At 26.6% G+C, this 15,030-nt stretch overlaps 13 non-coding genes across 13 annotated transcripts; all 13 read left to right on the top strand.

Annotated features, from left to right (window-relative positions):
- The first annotated feature begins 687 nt into the window (after positions 1 to 687).
- TRNAC-GCA lies at positions 688 to 759 on the top strand. Its single transcript has one exon. It is a non-coding gene; the product is annotated as a tRNA-Cys (tRNA).
- A 388-nt stretch (positions 760 to 1,147) lies between these two features.
- On the top strand, positions 1,148 to 1,219 carry TRNAC-GCA. The gene has a single exon. It is a non-coding gene; the product is annotated as a tRNA-Cys (tRNA).
- Positions 1,220 to 3,938: 2,719 nt separating this feature from the next.
- TRNAC-GCA lies at positions 3,939 to 4,010 on the top strand. Its single transcript has one exon. It is a non-coding gene; the product is annotated as a tRNA-Cys (tRNA).
- Positions 4,011 to 4,392: 382 nt separating this feature from the next.
- On the top strand, positions 4,393 to 4,464 carry TRNAC-GCA. Its single transcript has one exon. It is a non-coding gene; the product is annotated as a tRNA-Cys (tRNA).
- Positions 4,465 to 5,631: 1,167 nt separating this feature from the next.
- Positions 5,632 to 5,703, top strand: TRNAC-GCA. Its single transcript has one exon. It is a non-coding gene; the product is annotated as a tRNA-Cys (tRNA).
- A 708-nt stretch (positions 5,704 to 6,411) lies between these two features.
- On the top strand, positions 6,412 to 6,483 carry TRNAC-GCA. Its single transcript has one exon. It is a non-coding gene; the product is annotated as a tRNA-Cys (tRNA).
- Positions 6,484 to 7,651: 1,168 nt separating this feature from the next.
- Positions 7,652 to 7,723, top strand: TRNAC-GCA. The gene has a single exon. It is a non-coding gene; the product is annotated as a tRNA-Cys (tRNA).
- A 706-nt stretch (positions 7,724 to 8,429) lies between these two features.
- On the top strand, positions 8,430 to 8,501 carry TRNAC-GCA. The gene has a single exon. It is a non-coding gene; the product is annotated as a tRNA-Cys (tRNA).
- A 708-nt stretch (positions 8,502 to 9,209) lies between these two features.
- On the top strand, positions 9,210 to 9,281 carry TRNAC-GCA. The gene has a single exon. It is a non-coding gene; the product is annotated as a tRNA-Cys (tRNA).
- Positions 9,282 to 9,669: 388 nt separating this feature from the next.
- TRNAC-GCA lies at positions 9,670 to 9,741 on the top strand. The gene has a single exon. It is a non-coding gene; the product is annotated as a tRNA-Cys (tRNA).
- A 707-nt stretch (positions 9,742 to 10,448) lies between these two features.
- TRNAC-GCA lies at positions 10,449 to 10,520 on the top strand. The gene has a single exon. It is a non-coding gene; the product is annotated as a tRNA-Cys (tRNA).
- A 2,689-nt stretch (positions 10,521 to 13,209) lies between these two features.
- Positions 13,210 to 13,281, top strand: TRNAC-GCA. Its single transcript has one exon. It is a non-coding gene; the product is annotated as a tRNA-Cys (tRNA).
- A 1,462-nt stretch (positions 13,282 to 14,743) lies between these two features.
- On the top strand, positions 14,744 to 14,815 carry TRNAC-GCA. Its single transcript has one exon. It is a non-coding gene; the product is annotated as a tRNA-Cys (tRNA).
- Positions 14,816 to 15,030: the final 215 nt, after the last annotated feature.

Genomic DNA, 15,030 nt, shown 5'->3' on the forward strand with positions numbered 1-15,030 from the left:
ACGCTTACCTCATTTTATGTATTTTCAAATCTTCTTTTAAATAAATTTAAATCCAGTCGGCACTCTTTAAATAAATTTCAAATCAATATTTTCCTCTCCTCTATTTATTTAGAATTATTGTTTTTAGAAAAATGTAACCCATAATTTAAAAATCACATTAAGAAACCTAATTGGACCATTTTTATTCAATAATTTAATCATAGTGAAGTTATCAATAATTTTGGATCTTTATTTACATCATTTTTTTAAAGAATTTTTAATTCATTTTTGTGAACTTTGTCAAGCCTTCATTGATATACATATAAAATTTCTTCTAAAAATTATATAAATTCCTTCTATTCTCTCATTTAATAAATAAACATCCATAACTAGTGGTAGAGAATTGGAGTGCAAATCAAGAGAATTTCAGTGCAAATCAAGAGGTAACTAGTTTTAACTTAGTTGTGCCCTTTTTATATAATCTTTGGATATATATTTAGCTCACAATTAAGTTTTTTTAACTTTTCTTTTAGTAACTTCGTCAAAAAATCATTAAAAATTAACATAAAAATTTACATCATAATGAATGTCAATTCCAACATATCTCTCTTCGAATTTTTGAAGTTCCATAAATCAATGTAGTGAATTTAACTACAAATTAAGACATCAACGACAGACACTAGTTAGGTCATTTTTTTAATAATCAATGGGTCCATAGCTCAGTAGTAGAGCATTTGACTGCAGATCAAGAGGTCACCGATTCGAACTCGGTTGGGCCTTTTTTAAATAGTCTTCACCTTTACGCTTACCTCATTTTATGTATTTTCAAATCTTCTTTTAAATAAATTTAAATCCAGTCGGCACTCTTTAAATAAATTTCAAATCAATATTTTCCTCTCTTCTATCTATTTCGAATTATTGTTTATAGAAAAGTATAACCTATAATTTAAAAATCACATTAAGAAACCTAATTGGACCATTTTTATTCAATAATTTAATAATAGTGTATCAATAATCTTTTGATATAAAAATTTACATCATAATGAATGTCAATTCCAACATATCTCTCTTCGAATTTTTGAAGTTCCATAACTCAATGTAGTGAATTTAACTACAAATTAAGACATCAACGACGGAAACTAGTTAGGTTATTTTTTTAATAATTGTTGGGTCTATAGCTTAGTGGTAGAGAATTTGAATGCAGATCAAGAGGTCACCAGTTCGAACCTGGTTGGGCCCTTTTTAAATAATCTTCACCTTCACGCTTACCTCATTTTATGTATTTTCAAATCTTCTTTTAAATAAATTTAAATCCAGTCGGCACTCTTTAAATAAATTTCAAATCAATATTTTCCTCTCCTCTATTTATTTCGAATTATTTTTTTTAGAAAAATGTAACCCATAATTTAAAAATCACATTAAGAAACCTAATTGGACCATTTTTATTTAATAATTTAATCATAGTGAAGTTATCAATAATTTTGGATCTTTATTTACATCATTTTTTTAAAGAATTTTTAATTCATTTTTGTGAACTTTGTCAAGCCTTCATTGATATACATATAAAATTTCTTCTAAAAATTATATAAATTCCTTCTATTCTCTCATTTAATAAATAAACATCCATAACTAGTGGTAGAGAATTGGAGTGCAAATCAAGAGAATTTCAGTGCAAATCAAGAGGTAACTAGTTTTAACTTAGTTGTGCCCTTTTTATATAATCTTTGGATATATATTTAGCTCACAATTAAGTTTTTTTAACTTTTCTTTTAGTAACTTCGTCAAAAAATCATTAAAAATTAACATAAAAATTTACATCATAATGAATGTCAATTCCAACATATCTCTCTTCGAATTTTTGAAGTTCCATAAATCAATGTAGTGAATTTAACTACAAATTAAGACATCAACGACAAACACTAGTTAGGTCATTTTTTTAATAATCAATGGGTCCATAGCTCAGTAGTAGAGCATTTGACTTTAGATCAAGAGGTCACCGATTCGAACTCGGTTGGGCCTTTTTTAAATAGTCTTCACCTTTACACTTACCTCATTTTATGTATTTTCAAATCTTCTTTTAAATAAATTTAAATCCAGTCGGCACTCTTTAAATAAATTTCAAATCAATATTTTCCTCTCCTCTATTTATTTCGAATTATTGTTTTTAGAAAAATGTAACCCATAATTTAAAAATCACATTAAGAAACCTAATTGGACCATTTTTATTTAATAATTTAATCATAGTGAAGTTATCAATAATTTTGGATCTTTATTTACATCATTTTTTTAAAGAATTTTTAATTCATTTTTGTGAACTTTGTCAAGCCTTCATTGATATACATATAAAATTTCTTCTAAAATTTTTATAAATTCCTTCTATTTTCTCATTTAATAAATAAACATCCATAACTAGTGGTAGAGAATTGGAGTGCAAATCAAGAGAATTTCAGTGCAAATCAAGAGGTAACTAGTTTTAACTTAGTTGTGCCCTTTTTATATAATCTTTGGATATATATTTAGCTCAAAATTAAGTTTTTTTAACTTTTCTTTTAGTAACTTTGTCAAAAATTCATTAAAAATTAACATAAAAATTTACATCATAATGAATGTCAATTCCAACATATCTCTCTTCGAATTTTTGAAGTTCCATAAATCAATGTAGTGAATTTAACTACAAATTAAGACATCAACCACAGACACTAGTTAGGTCATTTTTTTAATAATCAATGGGTCCATAGCTCAATAGTAGAGCATTTGACTGCAGATCAAGATGTCACCGATTCGAACTCGGTTGGGCCTTTTTTAAATAGTCTTCACCTTTACGCTTACCTCATTTTATGTATTTTCAAATCTTCTTTTAAATAAATTTAAATCCAGTCGGCACTAATTAAATAAATTTCAAATCAATATTTTCCTCTCTTCTATCTATTTCGAATTATTGTTTATAGAAAAGTATAACCTATAATTTAAAAATCACATTAAGAAACCTAATTGGACCATTTTTATTCAATAATTTAATAATAGTGTATCAATAATCTTTTGATATAAAAATTTACATCATAATGAATGTCAATTCCAACATATCTCTCTTCGAATTTTTGAAGTTCCATAACTCAATGTAGTGAATTTAACTACAAATTAAGACATCAACGACGGAAACTAGTTAGGTTATTTTTTTAATAATTTTTGGGTCTATCGCTTAGTGGTGAATGCAGATCAAGAGGTCACCGTTTCGAACCTGGTTTGGCCCTTTTTAAATAGTCTTCACCTTCACGCTTACCTCATTTTATGTATTTTCAAATCTTCTTTTAAATAAATTTAAATCCAGTCGGCACTCTTTAAATAAATTTCAAATCAATATTTTCCTCTCCTCTATTTATTTCGAATTATTGTTTTTAGAAAAATGTAACCCATAATTTAAAAATCACATTAAGAAACCTAATTGGACCATTTTTATTCAATAATTTAATCATAGTGAAGTTATCAATAATTTTGGATCTTTATTTACATCATTTTTTTAAAGAATTTTTAATTCATTTTTGTGAACTTTGTCAAGCCTTCATTGATATACATATAAAATTTCTTCTAAAAATTATATAAATTCCTTCTATTCTCTCATTTAATAAATAAACATCCATAACTAGTGGTAGAGAATTGGAGTGCAAATCAAGAGAATTTCAGTGCAAATCAAGAGGTAACTAGTTTTAACTTAGTTGTGCCCTTTTTATATAATCTTTGGATATATATTTAGCTCACAATTAAGTTTTTTTAACTTTTCTTGTAGTAACTTCGTCAAAAAATCATTAAAAATTAACATAAAAATTTACATCATAATGAATGTCAATTCCAACATATCTCTCTTCGAATTTTTGAAGTTCCATAAATCAATGTAGTGAATTTAACTACAAATTAAGACATCAACGACAGACACTAGTTAGGTCATTTTTTTAATAATCAATGGGTCCATAGCTCAGTAGTAGAGCATTTGACTGCAGATCAAGAGGTCACCGATTCGAACTCGGTTGGGCCTTTTTTAAATAGTCTTCACCTTTACGCTTACCTCATTTTATGTATTTTCAAATCTTCTTTTAAATAAATTTAAATTCAGTCGGCACTCTTTAAATCAAATCAATATTTTCCTCTCTTCTATCTATTTCGAATTATTGTTTATAGAAAAGTATAACCTATAATTTAAAAATCACATTAAGAAACCTAATTGGACCATTTTTATTCAATAATTTAATAATAGTGTATCAATAATCTTTTGATATAAAAATTTACATCATAATGAATGTCAATTCCAACATATCTCTCTTCGAATTTTTGAAGTTCCATAACTCAATGTAGTGAATTTAACTACAAATTAAGACATCAACGACAGACACTAGTTAGGTCATTTTTTTAATAATCAATGGGTCCATAGCTCAGTAGTAGAGCATTTGATTGCAGATCAAGAGGTCACCGATTCGAACTCGGTTGGGCCTTTTTTAAATAGTCTTCACCTTTACGCTTACCTCATTTTATGTATTTTCAAATCTTCTTTTAAATAAATTTAAATCCAGTCGGCACTCTTTAAATAAATTTCAAATCAATATTTTCCTCTCTTCTATCTATTTCGAATTATTGTTTATAGAAAAGTATAACCTATAATTTAAAAATCACATAAAGAAACCTAATTGGACCATTTTTATTCAATAATTTAATAATAGTGTATCAATAATCTTTTGATATAAAAATTTACATCATAATGAATGTCAATTCCAACATATCTCTCTTCGAATTTTTGAAGTTCCATAACTCAATGTAGTGAATTTAACTACAAATTAAGACATCAACGACGGAAACTAGTTAGGTTATTTTTTTAATAATTGTTGGGTCTATAGCTTAGTGGTAGAGAATTTGAATGCAGATCAAGAGGTCACCAGTTCGAACCCGGTTGGGCCCTTTTTAAATAGTCTTCACCTTCACGCTTACCTCATTTTATGTATTTTCAAATCTTCTTTTAAATAAATTTAAATCCAGTCGGCACTCTTTAAATAAATTTCAAATCAATATTTTCCTCTCCTCTATTTATTTCGAATTATTGTTTTTAGAAAAATGTAACCCATAATTTAAAAATCACATTAAGAAACCTAATTGGACCATTTTTATTCAATAATTTAATCATGGTGAAGTTATCAATAATTTTGGATCTTTATTTACATCATTTTTTTAAAGAATTTTTAATTCATTTTTGTGAACTTTGTCAAGCCTTCATTGATATACATATAAAATTTCTTCTAAAAATTATATAAATTCCTTCTATTCTCTCATTTAATAAATAAACATCCATAACTAGTGGTAGAGAATTGTAGTACAAATCAAGAGAATTTCAGTGCAAATCAAGAGGTAACTAGTTTGAACTTAGTTGTGCCCTTTTTATATAATCTTTGGATATATATTTAGCTCACAATTAAATTTTTTTAACTTTTCTTTTAGTAACTTCGTCAAAAAATCATTAAAAATTTACATAAAAATTTACATCATAATGAATGTCAATTCCAACACATCTCTCTTCGAATTTTGAAGTTCCATAACTCAATGTAGTGAATTTAACTTCAAATTAAGACATCAACGACGGAAACTAGTTAGGTCAATGTTTTAATAATCAATGGGTCCATAGCTCAGTGGTAGAGCATTTGACTGCAGATCAAGAGGTCACCTGTTCGAACCCGGTTGGGCCCTTTTTAAATAGTCTTCACCTTCACGCTTACCTCATTTTATGTATTTTCAAATCTTCTTCTAAATAAATTTAAATCCAGTCGGCACTCTTTAAATAAATTTCAGATCAATATTTTCCTCTCTTCTATTTATTTCGAATTATTATTTTTAGAAAAGTGTAACCCATAATTTAAAAATCACATTAAGAAACCTAATAGGACCATTTTTATTCAATAATTTAATCATAGTGAAGTTATCAATAATTTTGGATCTTTATTTACATCTTTTTTTTAAAGAATTTTTAATTCATTTTTGTGAACTTTGTCAAGCCTTCATTGATATACATATAAAATTTCTTCTAAAATTTTTATAAATTCCTTCTATTCTCTCATTTAATAAATAAACATCCATAACTAGTGGTAGAGAATTGGAGTGCAAATCAAGAGAATTTCAGTGCAAATCAAGAGGTAACTAGTTTTAACTTAGTTGTGCCCTTTTTATATAATCTTTGGATATATATTTAGCTCACAATTAAGTTTTTTTAACTTTTCTTTTAGTAACTTCGTCAAAAATTCATTAAAAATTAACATAAAAATTTACATCATAATGAATGTCAATTCCAACATATCTCTCTTCGAATTTTTGAAGTTCCATAAATCAATGTAGTGAATTTAACTACAAATTAAGACATCAACCACAGACACTAGTTAGGTCATTTTTTTAATAATCAATGGGTCCATAGCTCAGTAGTAGAGCATTTGACTGCAGATCAAGAGGTCACCGATTCGAACTCGGTTGGGCCTTTTTTAAATAGTCTTCACCTTTACGCTTACCTCATTTTATGTATTTTCAAATCTTCTTTTAAATAAATTTAAATCCAGTCGGCACTCATTAAATAAATTTCAAATCAATATTTTCCTCTCTTCTATCTATTTCGAATTATTGTTTATAGAAAAGTATAACCTATAATTTAAAAATCACATTAAGAAACCTAATTGGACCATTTTTATTCAATAATTTAATAATAGTGTATCAATAATCTTTTGATATAAAAATTTACATCATAATGAATGTCAATTCCAACATATCTCTCTTCGAATTTTTGAAGTTCCATAACTCAATGTAGTGAATTTAACTACAAATTAAGACATCAACGACGGAAACTAGTTAGGTTATTTTTTTAATAATTAGTGGGTCTATAGCTTAGTGGTAGAGAATTTGAATGCAGATCAAGAGGTCACCAGTTCGAACCCGGTTGGGCCCTTTTTAAATAGTCTTCACCTTCACGCTTACCTCATTTTATGTATTTTCAAATCTTCTTTTAAATAAATTTAAATCCAGTCGGCACTCTTTAAATAAATTTCAAATCAATATTTTCCTCTCCTCTATTTATTTCGAATTATTGTTTTTAGAAAAATGTAACCCATAATTTAAAAATCACATTAAGAAACCTAATTGGACCATTTTTATTCAATAATTTAATCATGGTGAAGTTATCAATAATTTTGGATCTTTATTTACATCATTTTTTTAAAGAATTTTTAATTCATTTTTGTGAACTTTGTCAAGCCTTCATTGATATACATATAAAATTTCTTCTAAAAATTATATAAATTCCTTCTATTCTCTCATTTAATAAATAAACATCCATAACTAGTGGTAGAGAATTGGAGTACAAATCAAGAGAATTTCAGTGCAAATCAAGAGGTAACTGGTTTGAACTTAGTTGTGCCCTTTTTTATATAATCTTTGGATATATATTTAGCTCACAATTAAATTTTTTTAACTTTTCTTTTAGTAACTTCGTCAAAAAATCATTAAAAATTTACATAAAAATTTACATCATAATGAATGTCAATTCCAACACATCTCTCTTCGAATTTTGAAGTTCCATAACTCAATGTAGTGAATTTAACTACAAATTAAGACATCAACGACGGAAACTAGTTAGGTCAATGTTTTAATAATCAATGGGTCCATAGCTCAGTGGTAGAGCATTTGACTGCAGATCAAGAGGTCACCGGTTCGAACCCGGTTGGGCCCTTTTTAAATAGTCTTCACCTTCACGCTTACCTCATTTTATGTATTTTCAAATCTTCTTTTAAATAAATTTAAATCCAGTCGGCACTCTTTAAATAAATTTCAAATCAATATTTTCCTCTCTTCTATTTATTTCGAATTATTATTTTTAGAAAAGTGTAACCCATAATTTAAAAATCACATTAAGAAACCTAATAGGACCATTTTTATTCAATAATTTAATCATAGTGAAGTTATCAATAATTTTGGATCTTTATTTACATCATTTTTTTAAAGAATTTTTAATTCATTTTTGTGAACTTTGTCAAGCCTTCATTGATATACATATAAAATTTCTTCTAAAATTTTTATAAATTCCTTCTATTCTCTCATTTAATAAATAAACATCCATAACTAGTGGTAGAGAATTGGAGTGCAAATCAAGAGAATTTCAGTGCAAATCAAGAGGTAACTAGTTTTAACTTAGTTGTGCCCTTTTTATATAATCTTTGGATATATATTTAGCTCAAATTAAGTTTTTTTAACTTTTCTTTAGTAACTTCGTCAAAAAATCATTAAAAATTAACATAAAAATTTACATCATAATGAATGTCAATTCCAACATATCTCTCTTCGAATTTTTGAAGTTCCATAAATCAATGTAGTGAATTTAACTACAAATTAAGACATCAACGACAGACACTAGTTAGGTCATTTTTTTAATAATCAATGGGTCCATAGCTCAGTAGTAGAGCATTTGACTGCAGATCAAGAGGTCACCGATTCGAACTCGGTTGGGCCTTTTTTAAATAGTCTTCACCTTTACGCTTACCTCATTTTATGTATTTTCAAATCTTCTTTTAAATAAATTTAAATCCAGTCGGCACTCATTAAATAAATTTCAAATCAATATTTTCCTCTCTTCTATTTATTTCGAATTATTGTTTTTAGAAAAGTGTAACCCATAATTTAAAAATCACATTAAGAAACCTAATAGGACCATTTTTATTCAATAATTTAATCATAGTGAAGTTATCAATAATTTTGGATCTTTATTTACATCATTTTTTTAAAGAATTTTTAATTCATTTTTGTGAACTTTGTCAAGCCTTCATTGATATACATATAAAATTTCTTCTAAAATTTTTATAAATTCCTTCTATTCTCTCATTTAATAAATAAACATCCATAACTAGTGGTAGAGAATTGGAGTGCAAATCAAGAGAATTTCAGTGCAAATCAAGAGGTAACTAGTTTTAACTTAGTTGTGCCCTTTTTATATAATCTTTGGATATATATTTAGCTCAAAATTAAGTTTTTTTAACTTTTCTTTTAGTAACTTCGTCAAAAAATCATTAAAAATTAACATAAAAATTTACATCATAATGAATGTCAATTCCAACATATCTCTCTTCGAATTTTTGAAGTTCCATAAATCAATGTAGTGAATTTAACTACAAATTAAGACATCAACCACAGACACTAGTTAGGTCATTTTTTTAATAATCAATGGGTCCATAGCTCAGTAGTAGAGCATTTGACTGCAGATCAAGAGGTCACCGATTCGAACTCGGTTGGGCCTTTTTTAAATAGTCTTCACCTTTACGCTTACCTCATTTTATGTATTTTCAAATCTTCTTTTAAATAAATTTAAATCCAGTCGGCACTCATTAAATAAATTTCAAATCAATATTTTCCTCTCTTCTATCTATTTCGAATTATTGTTTATAGAAAAGTATAACCTATAATTTAAAAATCACATTAAGAAACCTAATTGGACCATTTTTATTCAATAATTTAATAATAGTGTATCAATAATATTTTGATATAAAAATTTACATCATAATGAATGTCAATTCCAACATATCTCTCTTCGAATTTTTGAAGTTCCATAACTCAATGTAGTGAATTTAACTACAAATTAAGACATCAACGACGGACACTAGTTATGTCATTTTTTTAATAATTGATGGGTCTATAGCTTAGTGGTAGAGTATTTGACTGCAGATCAAGAGGTCACCGGTTCGAACCTGGTTTGGCCCTTTTTAAATAGTCTTCACCTTCACGCTTACCTCATTTTATGTATTTTCAAATCTTCTTTTAAATAAATTTAAATCCAGTCGGCACTCTTTAAATAAATTTCAAATCAATTTTTTCCTCTCCTCTATTTATTTCGAATTATTGTTTTTAGAAAAATGTAACCCATAATTTAAAAATCACATTAAGAAACCTAATAGGACCATTTTTATTCAATAATTTAATCATAGTGAAGTTATCAATAATTTTGGATCTTTATTTACATCATTTTTTTAAAGAATTTTTAATTCATTTTTGTGAACTTTGTCAAGCCTTCATTGATATACATATAAAATTTCTTCTAAAAATTATATAAATTCCTTCTATTCTCTCATTTAATAAATAAACATCCATAACTAGTGGTAGAGAATTGGAGTGTAAATCAAGAGAATTTAAGTGCAAATCAAGAGGTAACTAGTTTTAACTTAGTTGTGCCATTTTTATATAATCTTTGGATATATATTTAGCTCACAATTAAGTTTTTTTAACTTTTCTTTTAGTAACTTCGTCAAAAAATCATTAAAAATTTACATAAAAATTTACATCATAATGAATGTCAATTCCAACACATCTCTCTTCGAATTTTGAAGTTCCATAACTCAATGTAGTGAATTTAACTACAAATTAAGACATCAACGACGGACACTAGTTAGGTCATTTTTTTAATAATCGATGGGTCTATAGCTTAGTGGTAGAGTATTTGACTGCAGATCAAGAGGTCACCGGTTCGAACCTGGTTTGGCCCTTTTTAAATAGTCTTCACCTTCACGCTTACCTCATTTTATGTATTTTCAAATCTTCTTTTAAATAAATTTAAATCCAGTCGGCACTCTTTAAATAAATTTCAAATCAATATTTTCCTCTCTTCTATTTATTTCGAATTATTGTTTTTAGAAAAGTGTAAACCATAATTTAAAAATCACGTTAAGAAACCTATTTACACCATTTTTATTCAATAATTTAATCATAGTGAATTTATCAATAATTTTGGATCTATATTTACATCATTTTTTTTAAGAATTTTTAATTCATTTTTGTGAACTTTGAAAAGCCTTCATTGATATACATATAAAATTTCTTCTAAAATTTTTATAAATTCCTTCTATTCTCTCATTTAATAAATAAACATCTATAACTAGTGGTAGAGAATTGGAGTGCAAATCAAGAGAATTTCAGTGCAAATCAAGAGGTAACTAGTTTGAACTTAGTTGTGCCCTTTTTATATAATCTTTGGATATATATTTAGCTCACAATTAAGTTTTTTTAACTTTTCTTTTAGTAACTTCGTCAAAAAATCATTAAAAATTAACATAAAAATTTACATCATAATGAATGTCAATTCCAACATATCTCTCTTCGAATTTTTGAAGTTCCATAACTCAATGTAGTGAATTTAACTACAAATTAAGACATCAACGATAGACAATAGTTAGGTCATTTTTTTAATAATCAATGGGTCCATAGCTCAGTAGTAGAGCATTTGACTACAGACCAAGAGGTCACCGATTCGAACTCGGTTGGGCCTTTTTTAAATAGTCTTCACCTTTACGCTTACCTCATTTTATGTATTTTCAAATCTTCTTTTAAATAAATTTAAATCCAGTCGGCACTCTTTAAATAAATTTCAAATCAATATTTTCCTCTCTTCTATCTATTTCGAATTATTGTTTATAGAAAAGTATAACCTATAATTTAAAAATCACATTAAGAAACCTAATTGGACCATTTTTATTCAATAATTTAATAATAGTGTATCAATAATCTTTTGATATAAAAATTTACATCATAATGAATGTCAATTCCAACATATCTCTCTTCGAATTTTTGAAGTTCCATAACTCAATGTAGTGAATTTAACTACAAATTAAGAAATCAACGACGGAAATTAGTTAGGTTATTTTTTTAATAATTGTTGGGTCTATAGCTTAGTGGTAGAGAATTTGAATGCAGATCAAGAGGTCACCTGTTCGAACCCGGTTGGGCCCTTTTTAAATAGTCTTCACCTTCACGCTTACCTCATTTTATGTATTTTCAAATCTTCTTTTAAATAAATTTAAATCCAGTCGGCACTCTTTAAATAAATTTCAAATCAATATTTTCTCTCCTCTATTTATTTCGAATTATTGTTTTTAGAAAAATGTAACCCATAATTTAAAAATCACAGTAAGAAACCTAATTGGACCATTTTTATTCAATAATTTAAACATAGTGAAGTTATCAATAATTTTGGATCTTTATTTACATCATTTTTTTAAAGAATTTTTAATTCATTTTTGTGAACTTTGTCAAGCCTTCATTGATATACACATAAAATTTCTTCTAAAAATTATATAAATTCCTTCTATTCTCTCATTTAATAAATAAACATCCATAACTAGTGGTAGAGAATTGGAGTGCAAATCAAGAGAATTTCAGTGCAAATCAAGAGGTAACTAGTTTGAACTTAGTTGTGCCCTTTTTATATAATCTTTGGATATATATTTAGCTCACAATTAAGTTTTTTTAACTTTTCTTTTAGTAACTTCGTCAAAAAACTCATTAAAAATTAACATAAAAATTTACATCATAATGAATGTCAATTCCAACACATCTCTCTTCGATTTTTTGAAGTTCCATAACTCAATGTAGTGAATTTAACTACAAATTAAGACATCAACGACGGAAACTAGTTAGGTTATTTTTTTAATAATTGTTGGGTCTATAGCTTAGTGGTAGAGAATTTGAATGCAGATCAAGAGGTCACCAGTTCGAACCCGGTTGTTTTTATGTATTTTCAAATCTTCTTTTAAATAAATTTAAATCCAGTCGGCACTCTTTAAATAAATTTCAAATCAATTTTTTCCTCTCCTCTATTTATTTCGAATTATTGTTTTTAGAAAAATGTAACCCATAATTTAAAAATCACAGTAAGAAACCTAATTGGACCATTTTTATTCAATAATTTAATCATAGTGAAGTTATCAATAATTTTGGATCTTTATTTACATCATTTTTTTAAAGAATTTTTAATTCATTTTTGTGAACTTTGTCAAGCCTTCATTGATATACATATAAAATTTTTTCTAAAAATTATATAAATTCCTTCTATTCTCTCATTTAATAAATAAACATCCATAACTAGTGGTAGAGAATTGGAGTGCAAATCAAGAGAATTTCAGTGCAAATCAAGAGGTAACTAGTTTGAACTTAGTTGTGCCCTTTTTATATAATCTTTGGATATATATTTAGCTCACAATTAAGTTTTTTTAACTTTTCTTTTAGTAACTTCGTCAAAAAATCATTAAAAATTAACATAAAAATTTACATCATAATGAATGTCAATTCCAACACATCTCTCTTCGAATTTTGAAGTTCCATAACTCAATGTAGTGAATTTAACTACAAATTAAGACATTAACGACGGAAACTAGTTATGTCAATGTTTTAATAATCAATGGGTCCATAGCTCAGTGGTAGAGCATTTGACTGCAGATCAAGAGGTCACCGGTTCGAACCCGGTTGGGCCCTTTTTAAATAGTCTTCACGCTTACCTCATTTTATGTATTTTCAAATCTTCTTTTAAATAAATTTAAATCCAGTCGGCACTCTTTAAATAAATTTCAAATCAATATTTTCCTCTCTTCTATTTATTTCGAATTATTGTTTTTAGAAAAGTGTAACCCATAATTTAAAAATCACATTAAGAAACCTAATAGGACCATTTTTATTCAATAATTTAATCATAGTGAAGTTATCAATAATTTTGGATCTTTATTTACATCATTTTTTTAAAGAATTTTTAATTCATTTTTGTGAACTTTGTCAAGCCTTCATTGATATACATATAAAATTTCTTCTAAAAATTATATAAATTCCTTCTATTCTCTCATTTAATAAATAAACATCCATAACTAGTGGTAGAGAATTGGAGTGTAAATCAAGAGAATTTAAGTGCAAATCAAGAGGTAACTAGTTTTAACTTAGTTGTGCCATTTTTATATAATCTTTGGATATATATTTAGCTCACAATTAAGTTTTTTTAACTTTTCTTTTAGTAACTTCGTAAAAAAATCATTAAAAATTAACATAAAAATTTACATCATAATGAATGTCAATTCCAACATATCTCTCTTCGAATTTTTGAAGTTCCATAAATCAATGTAGTGAATTTAACTACAAATTAAGACATCAACGACGGACACTAGTTAGGTCATTTTTTTAATAATTAATGGGTCCATAGCTCAGTAGTAGAGCATTTCACTGCAGATCAAGAGGTCACTGATTCGAACTCGGTTGGGCCCTTTTTAAATAGTCTTCACCTTCACGCTTACCTCATTTTATGTATTTTCAAATCTTCTTTTAAATAAATTTAAATCCAGTCGGCACTCTTTAAATAAATTTCAAATCAATATTTTCCTCTCTTCTATTTATTTCGAATTATTGTTTATAGAAAAGTATAACCTATAATTTAAAAATCACATTAAGAATCCAAATTGGACCATTTTTATTCAATAATTTAATAATAGTGAAGTAATCAATAATCTTTTGATATATATTTACATCATTTTTTTTTATAAATTTTCAATACGTTTTTGGGAACTTTGTCTAGCCATCATTGAAATAAACATAAAATTTCTTCTTAAAATTATATGAATTCCTTCTTATCTCTCATTTAATTAATAAAGATCCATAACTTAGTGTAGAGAATTTGAGTACAAATCAAGAGGTAGCTAGTTTGAACTTGGTTGTGCCCTTTTTATATAATCTTTGGATATATATTTATCTCACTTTTAAGTTTTTTTACCTTTTCTTTCAGTAACTTCGTAAATAAATCATTAAATTTTAACATAAAAATTTACATCATAATGAATGTCAATTCCAACCTATCTCTCTTCGAATTTTTGAAGTTCCATAACTCAATGTAGTGAATTTAACTACAAATTAAGACAGCAACGATGGACACTAGTTAGGTCATTTTTTAATAATTGATGTGTCCATAGCTCAGTGATAGAGCATTTGACTGCAGATCAAGAGGTCACCGATTCGAACCCGGTTGGGCCCTTTTTATATAGTCTTCACGAATCATGCTTACATCATTTTTAAGTATTTTCAAATCTTCTTTTAAATAAATTTAAATCCAATCGGCCCTCTTTAAATAAATTTCACATCAATATTTACCTCTCTTCTATTTATTTCGAATTATTGTTTTTAGTAAATTGTAACCCATAATTTAAAAATCACATTAAGATACATAATTGGACCATTTTTATTCAATAA

The sequence above is a fragment of the Impatiens glandulifera genome, chromosome 1 (assembly GCF_907164915.1).
Source record: "Impatiens glandulifera chromosome 1, dImpGla2.1, whole genome shotgun sequence".
Lineage (NCBI taxonomy): Eukaryota > Viridiplantae > Streptophyta > Magnoliopsida > Ericales > Balsaminaceae > Impatiens > Impatiens glandulifera.